Genomic DNA, 16,558 nt, shown 5'->3' with positions numbered 1-16,558 from the left:
CAGCAGCAGCCAGTACATCTTACAATGCTTTCCATGACATGACCTGAACATGATGGACTTTAATGTCCAAAAGGATTTAGGACTCAAGACAGCTTGATCCTCCTGCATCTTAATGTCTTCTGTCTCTATTTGGCACATTTTCTTTCTTTTATACTGAGTTATAAACATATAAACATAATAATATCACAGACCAGCAGGGCGTTAATTGGTCTGGTGCAGCGCAATGCATTCTGGTCGTTGTAGGTTTTACACCTCTTGAGCAAAAGTGTCCTTTTTCTCTGTTTCCTCTGGTCATGAAGCACCAATTTCAAAAGTATTTGCGTTTTTTTCTCTAATAGTTCTGTTTAAAGAGCATCTTTCCAATAGTGAAATACTTGTTCAGTTCAGTTTATTTGTACACAAAAAATGCAGATAAATAAAAATAAAAAATGTGTCAGGAGAGGTCAAGCATGGCCAAAATAACACACACATATACACTTCAACACACTCCTTCTTAAAGTCTTAAATTACACATTCACACGTCGACTTTTGAGTCTGATTTCTGTCTTTGGGAATCATGCTACACTTCTAAAACCAAACATAAGTTTAGTGTCCTAAAATCATGAAAACTTACCCCCTCCAACTTGAAAACAACAAACAATAACAAAAAAAAAAAAAAAAAACAACTAAATTAAGCTAAAAACTAAACCAACATTTTACCATAAAATACAACTCAGCACACTAAGCAAAAAAAGTGACTAGTCAGTAAATATTAATCTGATTATAACCAAGAAATAGAACAATATATATATATATCAAATTATGATCAAAATCCATGAATTCATACACTTCATGAATGAAATGTAATGATAAATTCTTTAATGATAATGAGCTTTTAGCGAAACCTGGCTATGTTTTGGCTTTTTGGACAAAAGCCTGTCAGGAAGAAGGTTTTTAAAGTATTTAGCTATAAATAGTAAGTGTGTTTTTCGGCAGTGTGACACATACATCAAATATTTGAGAACATAAAAACCTTGGAAACGTCTATAACGAGTCGAGTTAAGAGGAGATTGAGCTGGGGGAGGTAGGACCCTGGGGACAGAGATACGTCCCTCTCGTTCTCATCAAAATGCCACTGATACACTGAGTGTTGAGCAGTGACCTCACTGTGCTGACACTTTTATTTTAGACAAATAAAGCTAAAACTTAGTGGTCCGTAATATTTTGTAACCCTTTTCTGACAGCATAACTGGATCATCTCTCTCTCTTTTGCCCTCCAGACTCTCTCACTCTCTCCTCCTGTCTTTCTTCTCCCTCTCCGTCTCTCTCTCTCTCTCTGCTGGCTCATGTGTGGCGTTTCCCCTGATTCGCCCTTCAGTCTCTCGCTGCTCGATTCCCTCTGAGCCACTAATGGCTTTAAGCCCTCAGAAATCCGGAACGCTCGGGTTCCGGAACACCTGGGTTAAAATTCCGGAATACGGGAATACTTTACGTTTCGTGGAGCTGGGAGGATCAACTCACTTTGTTTTGCATTTCTTTATTTGTTTTTAACTTTTTAGTTGATATTGCAAGCACCGTGTGAAAGTGGATCCTTTAATTTTCCAAAACTGCAGGAGAAAATCTCTCTTTTGGAATAACTTTTGGATCTTTTCTTTGCAGATGTGGAAATATTTCAAACAAAACAGCAAGAGAAGAGTTCACTTTTTGCTTCGTAATTTTTTGGGGATTTATCTCTGGATTTGTATTTGTAATGTGTTTCCCTACAACAGAAATCACTGAAAAGTAAACGTGTGAATGTGTGTGACTAAAAACTTTAAGAAAGCGTGTGTTGTCTGTGTGTGTTTGTAAGTGTAATTTTGGCCATGCTGGAGGAAAAGAAGGCCAAGAGTTTTCGGCAACAGGGCTCCTCGGATGCAGGTCACCCAAAAACTACAAAAAGCAGCACCAGCAGCACCTGTAACAGCACCCGGAGCAAAGCTGACCACATCTCAAACCCCAGCAACGCCTCTGACCCGGCACAGCGGTGAGACAAACATTTTATTCACTTTATTACTAAAACAGTGATACTCAACTTACAGCCTGCGGGTCAAATCTGGCCCCTGATAGAGTGCTCGATGTCCTAAAATCCCAGAAACATCCAAAAATCGGGGGGAAAAGTCTCAAAATCCAGGAAACATCTTAAAATCTGCGAAATGTCCTTAAATCCTAGAAACGTCCTAAAATTCTAGAAATGTCCTAAAATCTGTGAGATGACCGAAAGTCCTAGAAATGTTCTAAAATCCTACAAAGGTTTTAAATCACAGAAACATCCTAAGATCTTAGAAATGTCCTAAATTCCTAAACCAACCTAAAGTCCTAGAAACATCCAAAAATATCAGAAACGTCCAAAAAACCTTAAAACACGCTAAAATCCTAGAAATGTCCTAAGATCAGAGAAACATCCTAAAATCCTATAAACATGTATCGGGCTGCTGCAACTGGCCCCCGGCCCCCTGTCATTTTGTAAAAGTGGCCCCTGAGCAGATCAAGTTGAGTATCCCTGGTTTAAAAACTAGCTTTGAAATGTCTCCGCATGCTTAAAATATAACACAAAAATAACATAATTAACGGCGTAATTGAATTAAAATCTGAGTTAATTTGGGAAAACAATGGGACCAAACATCTGTGTCATCCATGTAAACGTGATAAATGTTGGTAATGTCTTTTATCCTGCGTGAGTCTGAAGCGAACACATTTTTCTGTGCTCATGTGTTCATATGGAGCAATTAGCAGGTGTGAAATAGTCCTGTGGCATTAACCCTGCGAGCCCCGCTGGCCCTATAGCTAAAACGAGAAGACAACTGTGTCTGCGGCCGTGATGTATGTGTGTGTGTGGGTGCCTCATCTGTCTAAGTCTCAGGCTTTAAATGTTTTCTTCATGCGTGTCACACATACTGTCCCGCCTCACACATGTTGCTTTATTTTGGCTTTTCGCAGTACGTGACAGGAACGTTTCCTAAAGGTTTACCTTTAACGGTTTATGTGACGTTTCTGCGTTACGACGTCTGAAAGCCACAACAGCGATGTTATACGTCCTGCTGGGTCGAGTATTTACCTCAGAGATACTCAGCTTCCTTTGCTCAGGGGCCACTTTTCAAACAGGACAGGAGGCCAGGGGCCAGTCCAGCACAACACATGCTTCTAGGATTTTAGGAAATTTCTAGGATTTTAGAACTTTTGTAGGGTTTTGGGACATTTTTGGGACATCTAAACAGTTTTTAGGACATTTTTAGGATTTAAAGACGTTTGTCAGATTTCTATCATTTTAAGACATTTGTCAGATTTTAGGTGCTTTGGTTTTAGGATGTTGCAAGTATTTTAGGACATTTTCAAGGATTTTAGGGGACATTTCTTGAATTTTAGGACATTTCCAAGATTTAAGGGCGTTGTAAGGTTTTAGGACATTTCAATGAGTCTAGAGTGTTTCTAGGATTTTAGGACATTTCTAGGATTTTCAGAACTTTTGTAGGGTTTTAGGACATTTTTAGGATTTTGGGACATGTAAGCGCTTTTAGGACATGTAAACAGTTTTAGGACATTTTTAGGATTTTAAAAGGTTTCTCAGATTTTTTTCTCAGATTTCTATCATTTTAAGACACATCGGCGGTTTTAGGATGTTGCAAGTATTTAAGGACATTTCAAGGATTTTAGGACAATTCTAGGATTTTAAGACATTTCTCGGATTTTAGGGCATTTGAGGATTTTAGACAATTCTTGGATTTTAAGACTTTTCTCTGATTTAGGACGTCTCTAGGATCTTTGGACATTTCTCGGATTTTAGGACATTTCCAGGATTTTAGGGTGTTTCAAGGGTTTAAGGATATATTTAGGATTTCAGGCCATTTAAGGGTTTAAATTCTGAAAATGAATGATTAATAGCAACCCTGATTGCACTTAATGGAAAAAGCATTTATAGCTGGAAATTCAAAGATTAAACCAAAATTCACAAAATATAAAATGTATGCCATATGCTTGAAAACAGCCACAATTATCAAAAAATGAAGAATGAAAAGCAAATGTAAAATGCGTCAAACAGTCCCTGAGGGTTAAAAAAAGAATCTTTTAATAGTTTTTAATAGCATTAGCTTTTGATGATGGCTTTTAATAGTTCTCCTCACACAGCCGAGAGGCGTTTATTACAGTGTGTGTTAAATGTGTGTGTGCCCCATGCCTCCAGGCCATTATGAGCCTTGGCTGGGTTTTATGGTATAAAGAGAAGTTAACACCCGAAGACGCCCTGCTGCGTGTGAGCGTCATGTGAGCTGAAGTGGAAGAGAGGTGAAGTGATGGAGAGCGATAAACTGAAGGTGGAGGACAGAGAAAAGCAGTGATGGTGTGTGTCCGTCGCAGAGAGGTGTTTTGAGCGTGAGGTGTGAAATAGCTTCGGTCTGAATCAGGCTTTGCTCTGAGCTCTCTGTTGCCGTGGATTTAGACGGCCGGATTTAGGAGTGTGCGAGAGAGCAAATCTGATTTACCTCCGTGTCCTCCTCGTCTCTATTTTCAGGTTTTATCGCAGCGCTGTCATCCGATGCTCGTCGCACAATTCATATAAAGTCTGATCCATTCACACAAACACACACCGACGGTGTTTGGGATGTTTATATTTCTCATTAAGATTTATATTCGTGTGACAGGCCGTCGTCTATATTTGAGCGTTTGATTTGGGTCTCTGGCTGTCACCTCTAAGTCTCTCTGACTCACACATCGGTGGCAAAGGTTGAAGTTATGAAGCTGTTTTAAAACCATAAAGCTCGTTAGCGAGCAAGTCCTAATTAAATGAAAACCATTACCTCATTACGTTTATATTAACATGACACAGCATTTTTAATGTTTCCCTTTTAAAGCAGGCTTACTCAACTTGGTTTACTTGGGGCCATTTTTGGAAAATGACAGGAGGCCAGGGGCCAATTACAACAGCCACACACATGTTTCTAAGATTTTAGGACATTTCTAGATTTTTAGGACATTTTAAGGATTTTAGGAAATTTCTGTGATTTTAGGATGATTCTAGGGTTTTAGAACACCTCTTGATCTCTTTCTAGGAATAAAAGATGTTTCAAGGATTTTAGGTTGTTTTTAGGATTTTAGCACATTTGTAGGATTTTAGGACGTTTCTAGGGTTTTAGAACATCTCTCGGATATTAGGAGGTCTCTAGGATTAAAGGACATTTAAAGGATTTTAGGATGTTTGTAGGCCATTTTAGTGATACTAGAATGTTAGAGGTTTCTAGGATTAAAGGACTTTTTTAAAGATTTTAGGACATTTCTCAGATTTTAGGACCATTTGGGGTTTACCTAGGCCCTCCATCAGGGGGCTGCTGGGGGATCCTTCACTGCCACTTTTTTGATAAACAAGCTCTATTTTGATGCTGTTTTATGTACTCTGACACCTGATGTATACTAAAAGTACAAAAAAAATTCCCCTTTGTGAATCACTTTATCTTCATAGTGGTTAGAAAATATTCGGAGGGCCACCCAGCACCCTGTTGGGGGCCAGATTTGGCCCGTGGACCATTAGTTGAGTACCACTGTTTTACAGCGTCTTTATCGAAGCACAGATTGATTACAGAAGTAAACATAAACCAAAACCATGAGCTGAAAGTCGAAAACTGAAGCCAAAAAAGTGCCAAAAATTGCAGTTCCTCAAACGGCCACTTGAGGCAGACCACTTAATATGTACACACTGAAACAGGATACATCGTTATTATAAAATATTAAGTGGTGCCGCTTTAAATGATGTAGTTCCTAATTGGTAGTGGGCACCAGTGTAAGGAGAGATTTTGGAAAACACCGTTCAAAAACACACTGACCTCTACGCCGACATCACACACACATTTAGCCAGTACACACTCACCATATGACCAAACACCTCGTAAATTTTTGAGAGGGACTCTGTTTTTACAACGTGACAGGTGATCGACTCTCTGTGTGTGTGTGTGTGTGTGTGTGTGTGTGTGTGTGTGTGTGTGTGTGTGTTTGTGTGTGTGTGTCTTAGAAAGCGAGAACAGGTGGATTTAAAAGCGCAGCTGCTGTTTCCCTCCTTTTTCTTCTCCTTTTACTTTTGCTTATCATGTCTTCATCACTCTTGGACACACACACTCTGTCTTATTTTGTCCCGTTCTCCGCTCGCCGCGTTCTCCTCCACCTGTTGACCGTTTGCACTTTAACACGGCGCTCCAGGCAATCTGCCGCCAGTCTCGCCGGCTTTACTGGTTCCAGTGTGTATCCACTGCATAATAACGTGCAGATTTATTGCATCTGTGGTTTGCAAAAACGTACAATTTTAACATTTTTATCTATTTATTTTTTGGCGAGTAGGTTGGCAATCTCTTTGGGGAATCGAGAGTCCAGACTTGTTCTCTGCCAAATGAAAAATTTGGTTAATTTATGGATCCCTTCCCCCCCTCAGTATCCAAAGTCATAAGTATGATTGGGTTTATTTGGTGACCAACAGACTTATAGCTGATAAAACACTATTTAAAGTATTGTGCTTTAGATGTTTTCACAAGTATTTAAACCCTTGACTCTTAAACAAATTGGTGCAATTTATTTATTTATTTTTCTTTTTAAATTGAAAAAAAGGTAAAGAGCATCTTCGTAATAAATGTTGCACAAGTTGGTAGATTTAGAAAATTATTTTTTTTAAAGCTAAGGAAAAATGTATATGGAAAAAATAAGTGGGAAAAAGTACATCTGCTCATTCAATAGAGAAAAAAATAAAATTTAAAAAATGTAAAAATTAAAATTTGAGTAAAAACAAATTATGTTACGAAACTATTATGATTTTTTTAAGGACTTTTACTTTTAAGTCATTTCCTCTTTTTTTAAGCTTTATCTTTCTTTTATTTTTTGTCATTATTTTTTTTCAAACTGATTTTTTGATTAATTTTCTTGTACTTTTTGCTAATTTCTTGCTAACTTTTGACTAATTTCTTCTTTCATTGTTCATTGCATTATTTGCAAATTATTTTTAAAAAAAAAAACAAGCCTAATTTCTCAGGTTTCAGGATCAAATAAAAGATTTTATTAAGTTTAAATGTAGATGTTCTGATCAGATATTTCTCAAGTTTGAAAGCAGAAATATTTTCATCAGTTTACATATTTGGTGTTTTGGAAATAAAGTCATTTCAGTCCAGATTTGTGTTGAATCACACACTTGTGAGTCGTTGGCGCTGAGTGTTTGAGCCGAGCGCTCTCCTGACGATCAGGTCACTTTGTGTTGGACTCCATTAGCGCAGCCAGTTGTGAAAAGAGTTTCTGGGTCAACCAGCGAGTCCAGCCTCAGAATCGGGTTATCAAGTGTGACGACTGTGGACACGACGTCTTCGTACGAAGCCGCAAGTCAGTGACATGATTTTCAAATTGCGTGAGTGAGAAAAAAGGGAGAAGGTAGAGACGCAAGACAAGAAGAAGAAAGATTAAACTTTTTTTTTGCAAGAGAGGTACTTAAAACACTTTGACAATAACTAGATAAACTTTATCCTCTAAAACGTAAAAATACATTTTCAAGTGTCCCTCTCTCTTATCTCTGTGTTGTCTTCTTTGACTCAGTTTGTGCATTTCCAGCCATTGATGTTTTTTTCTTTTCCTCAATAATGGCTATTTTCAAAAGTAGTAATATTCAAATTACGGCTCATGGGTCAAATCTGGCCTAAAATTCTAAAAATGTCCTAAAATCTGAGAAATGTCCGAAAATCCTAGAAATTACTTGAAATCCGGAAACAGTCCTAAATCCGCGAAATGTCCTAAAATCTGAGAAATGTTCTAAAATCTGAGAAATGTCATAAAATCCTAGAAATGACCTGAAATCCGAGAAATGTCCGAAAATCCGAGAAATGGCCTAAAATCGGGGAAATGTCCTAAAATCTGTAAAACATGCTAAATCCTAGAAACATCCTAAAACTTATCAAAGCGTCCCAAAATCTGAGAAATGTACTAAAATACTAGAAACGTCTTAACATTCTCAAAACGCCCTAAAATCCATGAAACATCTTAAAATCTGAGACACGTCCTCAAATCCGTCCTAACGCTTAAACAGGAAGCTGTTCCTGTTTTAACTGATGAAAGCTAACGGTTTCTTTTTCAACATGTCTTCATGTAAAGACGACTTTCTGCAGCCGAAAAGCATCAAAACATATCGAGTATTTTCCCCTCAGACATCTGACTGCACTCAGTCAAGCTTTGCTGACAGGTTTTTCAAACGTTTTTGACAGTATGTGTGTATATTTGTAGTCTCCTAAAATAGTAAAAGTATCAGTGTATGCTGCGTCCGAGACAGAATACCTCGGTGGGTGATGAAAACTCTGCTCGACTGTAACTGGAGCCGGGCGTGATGATGTAACCGGAGCTCAGATATTCACGCCGAGCTACACGACGCGGTGTCACTGTCACTGTCAGCTGCCCGCCTCGTCAGAGCTCCCCGTGAGGTCAGACAGCAAATATCTCAAAGATTTTACATGAGGCCGCTCAGACCGATGCTCGGGTTTTACGTGCGGTCGTGTACCTGCTTGTCTGACATTTCCGTTTATTGCTCGTGCTTTTAAAGGAACACTAAGAAATCATCCCGTCAAATTGAGATATTTGTAAACAGGCACGTTACCCGCTGCACCAATGTCTCGGTAAAAAACAACTGCTTTTTGTGCCACAGGAAATGCCGCAATGTCCCTGTAAAAAATATAGCATGTCTCTGTGAAAAAACAAACAAACAAAATGCTTTTTGAAAGCAGCTACCCTGACAAAAAAAACAAAAAAACAAACAAAAAAAACACTCTTATTGTGGTAATCGCAGTGATATTTTAGTTGTTTTTTTTAATTAAGTAAAGAAAAAACCAACAGTTTTTTGGCATGTTTTCAGTGTCAGTATGTTGGCAGAACATGCAGCGCAATGTCTCAGTTTAAAAAAAAAAACAACTCAGCAGGAAAATCCCGTTTGAAGCACAAAAAGCCTCAGAAAACGCAGCAATGATTCGCTAAATCACAGCCAGCTTTGCTGTAACTGATAGGACTTTACTCATAATAGTATTAGTGCTTTTATAGAGCTGAATACTTTAGCGTGAGACTTACAGAAAAAAGAAATTCAGTATCTAAAGTTCGGACTTGCTAAAATCCTGAAATAGCAACAAAAGAGACTTTAAATTAAAACTTCAAAACAGAACCGATCACAAACTGGAGGGCGCTGAAACCTCCAATTAAACGTCGACGTCACCGCTAAAAATATCTCATTACATCGCTAAACATAGCGTCCAAGGACAAATAAACTATTTCCCTGTGTCAAGACTTTACACACACACACACACACACACACACACACACACACACACACACACACACACACACACACACACAGGCCTTGTAGTGCTGAGTGAGTGCACTGATTTATTTTCATCAGCGCTTATTAGATCCTCTGATAACTGCTCCTCAGAGGATGGCAACAGCGGCCGCAGTATGCACACACACACACACACACACACACACACACACACACACTTTTCACGTTTCTGGGACTTGAGGACAGTAGGGGCTTAGCCTGGACATTTGTCCTCCTTTAAATGAACAAGCTCTATTTTGATGCAGTTTTATTCACTTAAAATTCACTTTTTTACTCTAAAAAACTTTGTAAAAAAAATCCTAAAATCCATTCGTAAACTGTGATGATAAAAAATATTAGTAGTTGTCAGTAATTAGTACTGAGTGGAGACAGAATACTCTACAAGAAATTATTGATTAGAGTTGGAAAAAGTGTTGAAAACAGAGTCCATTAAGTCAGCTTTAAATATTGACAGATTTTTAGATCTGGGGCTTTTTATTATTATTAGGGACTGTTCACTATTTATGAGGGGGGTGCAAAAAGGGGAGGCATGTCAAATATTTTTCTGCACTGGGGAGGGTTTTTTTCATTTTTTATTTTGGCTCATGGGAGGAGAATACAGTTTTAATTTCTATCTATTTTACTGCAGTTTTTTACAGAAAGTAAACCGTTTTTGTAGGCATGTTTTTCTCTCTTAAAAGTTTTGGTGATTTTTTTTAAAAATTTTGGTGAATTTTTTTCAGTTGATTTTTTTAAATAGATTTTTTTCCTCTTTTTACATTTTTGGTGAATCTTAAAAGCTTTTTTGCAGGTTTGGAAGGCACATTTTGAAAAAAAATTGTGATTTTTTTGCTTCAAAATTTCTTTCTTTCATTTTTTTCTATAAAACTTTTTGACCTCCTTTTTTAATTTAAAAAAATGATATTATTTTCCTTTTAAATTCTTGGTCCTTTTTCCTTTTAAAATGTTTTTCTCTCTTCGTCTCCTCCTTAAATCATCCATAAAAAATATCAAAGCACACTGAAGCGACATTGCTGAGAGATTTATGACCCCGACATGTGCAGCAGCAGCACAGCAGCAGCGTTTGCCCGGTGTGGGTTACCGTGTGCCCTCCCCGTCCCGCTGCGTGATGCTTTAAACCCGTCCGTCTGTCGCCGGGCGTGTCGCAGAGGGCGCTCCCAGGAGCCACCGGGGTGACGACAAAATGTGAGGACGTGTTGGGCTTAAAGGGGCGATAATTCGAGTTTTAACTGTCCCACTGTACATCTGAAAAGTGCCAAAAGATCATTTTCATAATGTCCAAACAGGAAACATGTTGGTCACTAAAGTCAAGTAACAGTCACTTAGTTAACCCTTTGAAACCTGGAGCGACATCTCTTTTCTTATGCTGCTTTCAGACGCCTTTCATGAGTATGTAAACCTGTGAAAACCTCTGCAGATTGGGGGCATTTCTTCCAAAAACAGGTAGAAATAAGCAGAAAGCAGTGTGGTAAGAAATATGCCACAAAACTGCATGAAATGCAAACATTTTTTTTAAAATTAATAATAATTTTTAATAATTTTTAAAAAACAAGGGGAAAATATCAAGGGGGAAAAAGGAAAAAAAGCTAGGGAAAAACGATATTTATGATCATAATAATTACATATTTAATATTTCAGTTTCAATGGCCATTCTGATTGCAAACCATCAATTTTTTTAAGGAAAACCTCTTAAATGTTTTAAAGACAAAAAAAATTACCCAAACAATTTATTTAAAATTTGCAGATTTTTAAAAAAAAATTCTTTCAAAAATGCCAAAGAAAATTTAAAGTTTTTTTTTTTAAATGCCAAAAAGTTTTAAAGATAAAACAGTCAATCTAAAAAATACAAAAAAAATTTTTTTAAGAATTTTTAAAAATCGGCAATAATTTTCAAACAAAAGAAAATTCCTTAATATCTTCTTTAAAAATCAGCAATGAAAAAGAACCAATAATAAGTATAATTTCAGAGAATATATGGTCTTGAAAATTTGCCTCAAAATCACAGAAAAGTCACAGAAATGTTTTAGTAAAAATGTGCATGAATACTCAAACGGTGTCTCTGATTATTCCAGTTTACTTCCCAGTAAGACCAGTGTGGACTGTCTGCTGCTCAGCAGCATCTCGTCGTGCTGGAGGGTAAAATGTTCCTCAGTAATCTTCCCCACGTCTCACGTCTTCAGTTTTGCCAAGTTGAGGAAATAAGAGCCGTGTTTTTTTCTGGAAAGATCCCGCGGTCGAAGACAGATCCTAATTTGAGATTTCACGTTCCCGTCAGTCTTGGCGGCGGCCGCCGTGCGTCGTCACTGATCTGGAGTCAGGTTTCCTCCAGGCTGGATTGTTGAGATCATTAGAGAGGATCTGACCTTGTGTTTCTGGGCGGGGGAGGAGGATGCTGCACATTCATGTGGGGACACTCTGTGTGTGTGTGTGTGTGTGTGTGTGTGTGTGTGTGTGTGTGTGTGTGTGTGTGTGTGTGACATTGATGAACATTGTTCATCATTAGCATCACAGCTACACATCCTGAGTTTCATTGTAACAGCGTGCGGCCGCTTTCACACCACCACGCCAAAACCACCCGACAAATTGTCCACACATTGAGAAAATTGAGGTCCTGGATCTCCTTAAACCTCCAAGAGGACGTGACCATATCAGGGACATCAAATGATTGTTAGGGCCCTGTTATGTTATGGTTATTGTTCATAATGCTCTGGCGACATGTAGATGTCGTGTTATATGTCACGCTGGAGGCTGACACTGTTGTGTTACGTCAGGCCCGTTATGGCTGTTTTGATTCCACGCTGCCAGCATGCTGTCTAAAATCACACACTGGAGCGATATAATGTTTCCGCTGTTGTTTGGTTCTGTATAAAAATACAAAGAAAGACATAAAAAGGGACACAGTGAGGGGCTTTCTGTAAAAATAGCCAAGGCAGTGGGACTCAACTTCCCGGTCAAATCTGGCCCCTGAAAGGGCGCCAGGTGCACCCCCCCACAAAGCTTTTTTTAATTCACAATAAAAATAAAGTGATTCACACTGGGAATTGTTTTTGTACTTTTAGTATACATAAGGTGCCAGAGTGCATAAAACAGCATCAAAATAGAGCTTGTTTCCAAACAAAGCGTCAGTGGAGGTTCCCCGCACCCCCCAACAGTGGTCCTAACTAAGCCCCAAATGTCCTAAAATCCTAAAAATGTCCTAAAATCCTGGAAACTTCCTAAAATTGCAGAAATGTCCTGAAATCCTAGAAATGTCTTCAGATCCTACTTATGTCCTAAATCCTTAAAAAGGTTGTTAAGTCCTAACATGTCTTAAAATCCTAGAAATTTCTAAGAATCCAAGAAATGTCCTTAAATTATAGAAAGTCATGAAATCCTGGAAATGTCCTAAGATCCTAGAAATGTCTTTAAATCTTAGAAACATGTATGGGGCTGCTGTCATTTTGTAAAAGTGGCCCCCAAACAAAGTTGAGAATCACTTGCCTAAAAAATATAACCAAATATGCAGCAAAGACCTTTTTTTTTTTCATGTCTAAATCTGTGTGTTTCGTGTTGAGGTCACCACCATGGGACCAGGCCTCCGTCAGGGTAGTGATGACAGCCGAAAATAAACGTCTTTTGGCTCAACCTCCCCTCACACACACAGACACACACACACACACACACACACACACACACACACACACACACACACGTCCGGAGCGCTGCCAGTCAGCTGTTGTGTCGTGGTCAGGTGTTAAGCCCTGTGGTTCGGGGGAGGGGATAAAAGGGATATATTATTAATTTGCTGCAATCCCCAACAGAGAATGATCCTTTAATGAAAATATTCATCATCACCTTTTGATAAACTGTTGATTCAACAGTCTGTAAAGTCAATCGCTGTTTATTATCAAAGACTTAAAGCTCGGACGCTGGCTCTGGGTACGGGATGTGTCCGGATGAGGGTCGTTAAATCCAACGGGGGAATCCGGAAGAGTTTTGAATGGCTCGACGAAATTCTCGCTGACTCATGTTTTGGGGTGTAGAAGAACTCAACCTGCCTTTTTTGGGCGGCAATTTTACAAAATGACAGGAGGCCAGGGCCAGTGGCAGCAGCCCCATACATGTTCCTGGGATTTTAGGGCGTTTCTAGGATAAAAGGACATTTTTTGCAATTTTTATAGGATTTTAGGACCCTTTTAGGATTTTAGGAGGTTTCTAGGATTTTAGAACATTTCTCAGATTTTCTAAGAATTTAGGATGTTTCTTTGGTTTAGGACATTTCTTGGATTTAAGGACGCTGCTAGGATTTTAGGATATCATAGGGGCTTAGCTTGAACCTCTGTCAGGGGGTTCGGGGGATCCTCCACTGACACTTACTTTGATAAATAAACTCTATTTTTATCCTGTTTTATGCACTTCTGGCAACTTCTGTAAACTAAAAGTACAAACACAATTTCAAGAGTTAATCACCTTGTCTTCATTGTAAATTAGAAAATTGTTGGGAGCTTTATCTGATCTGACATTTAGAGATATTATAGTAAAAAATATGCAGACACCGTAATCATCTCCCATATGATGTTTAAAATAATATTGTGGGTCTTAACTAAATGTTTTCACTAAATGTGTGTGAGAGAACAGCGCCACGTTGTGGAAAAATGATGAAAACACACTTTGCTTTCTCACCCTTATATATATATATATATGTGTGTGTGTGTGTGTGTGTGTGTGTGTGTGTATTATGGGACCAATTTTCTTCTTGACAGAAGTCATGCATTTATTTTAAATATTTAAATTTGTATATTCATAAATGCAAGTGGACTAAGAGGCGTCCCAATATTCACTAGTTTAAACATGAAATTAAAGTGAATTTTTTGAAACACTAAAAGGTCTGACAGATAAGAAAGCCACAAGAACAATTAGCTTTTACAATGCCATGAAATGTTGTTTTTTATTCAAATATCTAAATTCCCCTTCCTGTTATTTTATGTATTTCCTTCATCACTTGATGTAGGATTACTGTAGTAGTAGTAGTAGTAGTAGTAGTAGTAATAATAATAATAATAATGATAAAAAGTATTATTAGGATTACTATTATTAACTATTAAGTATTCATTATTATTATTATCATTATTATTATTATTATTAGTAGTAGTAGTAGTAGTAGTAGTAGTAGTAGTAGTAGTAGTATTATGATGATGATGATGATGATGAATCTCAGCTCGTCCTCAAACGTCCGAGCTTTTATTCTGAAGGCTTGCCACCACAACCGGAATTATTCGCGTTTCCGACTGCGGTTTCACGGAAGACTTCCTGTTCGCCAGCAGTCCGAAGATGAGTTTGAACACATCAAATATACGAGATTTACACAAATAACTGAAGGTATACAACTAAACACGTTGTTACGCGGGAATATGCGCGCGTGCCTTCGCGGCATTTTGTGTTCGTAAATCGTAAAAAACGGTCGAAATGTTTGTTTTTTTCCCCTGAAGACGACTGTTAGCACTCTGGTAGCAGCAGCACGCCGGAGTAGCGAAGGCCCCGTGACGTGATTTGGCTCGTGTTCAGGTAGCGTTTAACGGTACACAAAGCCGTCTGACAACATTTTTAAAGTTTTGTGCTGTTTTGTGAAACTCTGAGTTAACGAGATTAGTGCTTTAGCGAGGCTTGTTGAGTCTGAAGCCAGGATTTCGTGCACCATGGTAACTTACGCAGCAGACTTCACCTGGTCAGGAGAGGGTTATGTCCTGAGTTCAGCTTGAAATCAGATGAAAAAGCGGCTTTCACATCTTTTTTAAGTAGCGTCACTCTATAATCTGTGTCAGATTATCAGCCATACAGACTGTCAACTGAGAGAAAATGTTATAAATACACTTTATACAACTTGTTGTGACAAAAATGCCACCCTACAAAGCCATGCATTTATGTATATATGCATTGCAAGGCCTTTTATTTATTTAATAATAATAAACTCCGTTTATACAAGAAATGCAGCCCATTGTGCTTTACAAGAAAGAAATTACATGCACCAAGTGCTTCACATCAAAACACATAAAATACAAAAGGACGTAATAATAGAATAGCATACATAGAATCACCTTCAAATGGATAAAATCCTCTTGATAATACTAGTAAAAGTCAGATAACATTGGGATGAAAATTTAGTGCTCAGAATGCATGACATAAAATGGAAAATAGACTAAATAAAATATAAACAACTGATGTTATTAAGAAAATAAGCATAAAAATAGAGTAAATAAAAAGCATAAGATTGGGAAAACATCTTAAGATCATTGTTTTATTTTTTAGTCTATTTTTCTATTTATTTAATACTATTTTGGTACGCACAGGAACCTACAGTTGATGGTGATGCAGAAAATCTGAGTAAGAATATTGTTCACCTGATTCACATGGTTGTGACTATAGACTGTAAAGATGGATGACGTGACAGCTCCCCCCAAAGTGAAGTTATTCAATCTCGATCGCCCCCTGGTGTCTGGCTGCAGTATAGGCCATAAAGCCCGCCCCTCCATGTTAGTGGATGGGACATGGGCCAAACTAAAAACTCAAAAGTACACGCTAAAATAAACTGTCACTGTAGGTAGTTCTCCTCACCCTGGTGTTTGTTCAAGTGTTTGTTTTCATGATAAATTCGGTTTTAGTGAGTTACTGAATTATAAAAAAGGGGGATTTTCCATCATGATTGGCAGCTGTGAAGGCCAAGCTGTGTGCTTGCATTCAGTGGAGCAACTCATGATTGGTCAGACGGGATATGGCTACTGTGCAGCTGCGACATGATCTCTTGCTGTTCCTTGCCTTTATGGACAGAAGTTCTGAATCCTGCTATCTTTCCAGTTAGGCATTTTCGTTGCTGTCTTAATGAAAATGACCCTTCCTTTTCACCTTTGGATGTTTGTTTGATTTTTTGGTTTCACATGCGGTAGAAGCTTCATCAGCACAACCACTTGCTCGTTGTGTATACTCCAGAAAACTTCCTGCATCATTCACACATCAGACATTTGTCTTTATTGTAGAGAGCTTGCAGGATAAAGTCAGTTTAATGTCCAGTCCAACTGCTTTGGATATTTGCGTTATCACATACAGCTCCTCTGGGTCTCAATAATTTCAGGTGCAGTGCATTTGTGAAACGGCTTCATGAGGCAACAGAGCAAGACATATGTGTTTTCAGTGCTCACCATAGTTTCGAGGATACTGCACTGTCTAAAAGTTGCTGCT

Source organism: Plectropomus leopardus, chromosome 23, assembly GCF_008729295.1.
Source record: "Plectropomus leopardus isolate mb chromosome 23, YSFRI_Pleo_2.0, whole genome shotgun sequence".
Classification (NCBI taxonomy): domain Eukaryota; kingdom Metazoa; phylum Chordata; class Actinopteri; order Perciformes; family Serranidae; genus Plectropomus; species Plectropomus leopardus.
This window is presented reverse-complemented; position numbering follows the sequence as displayed.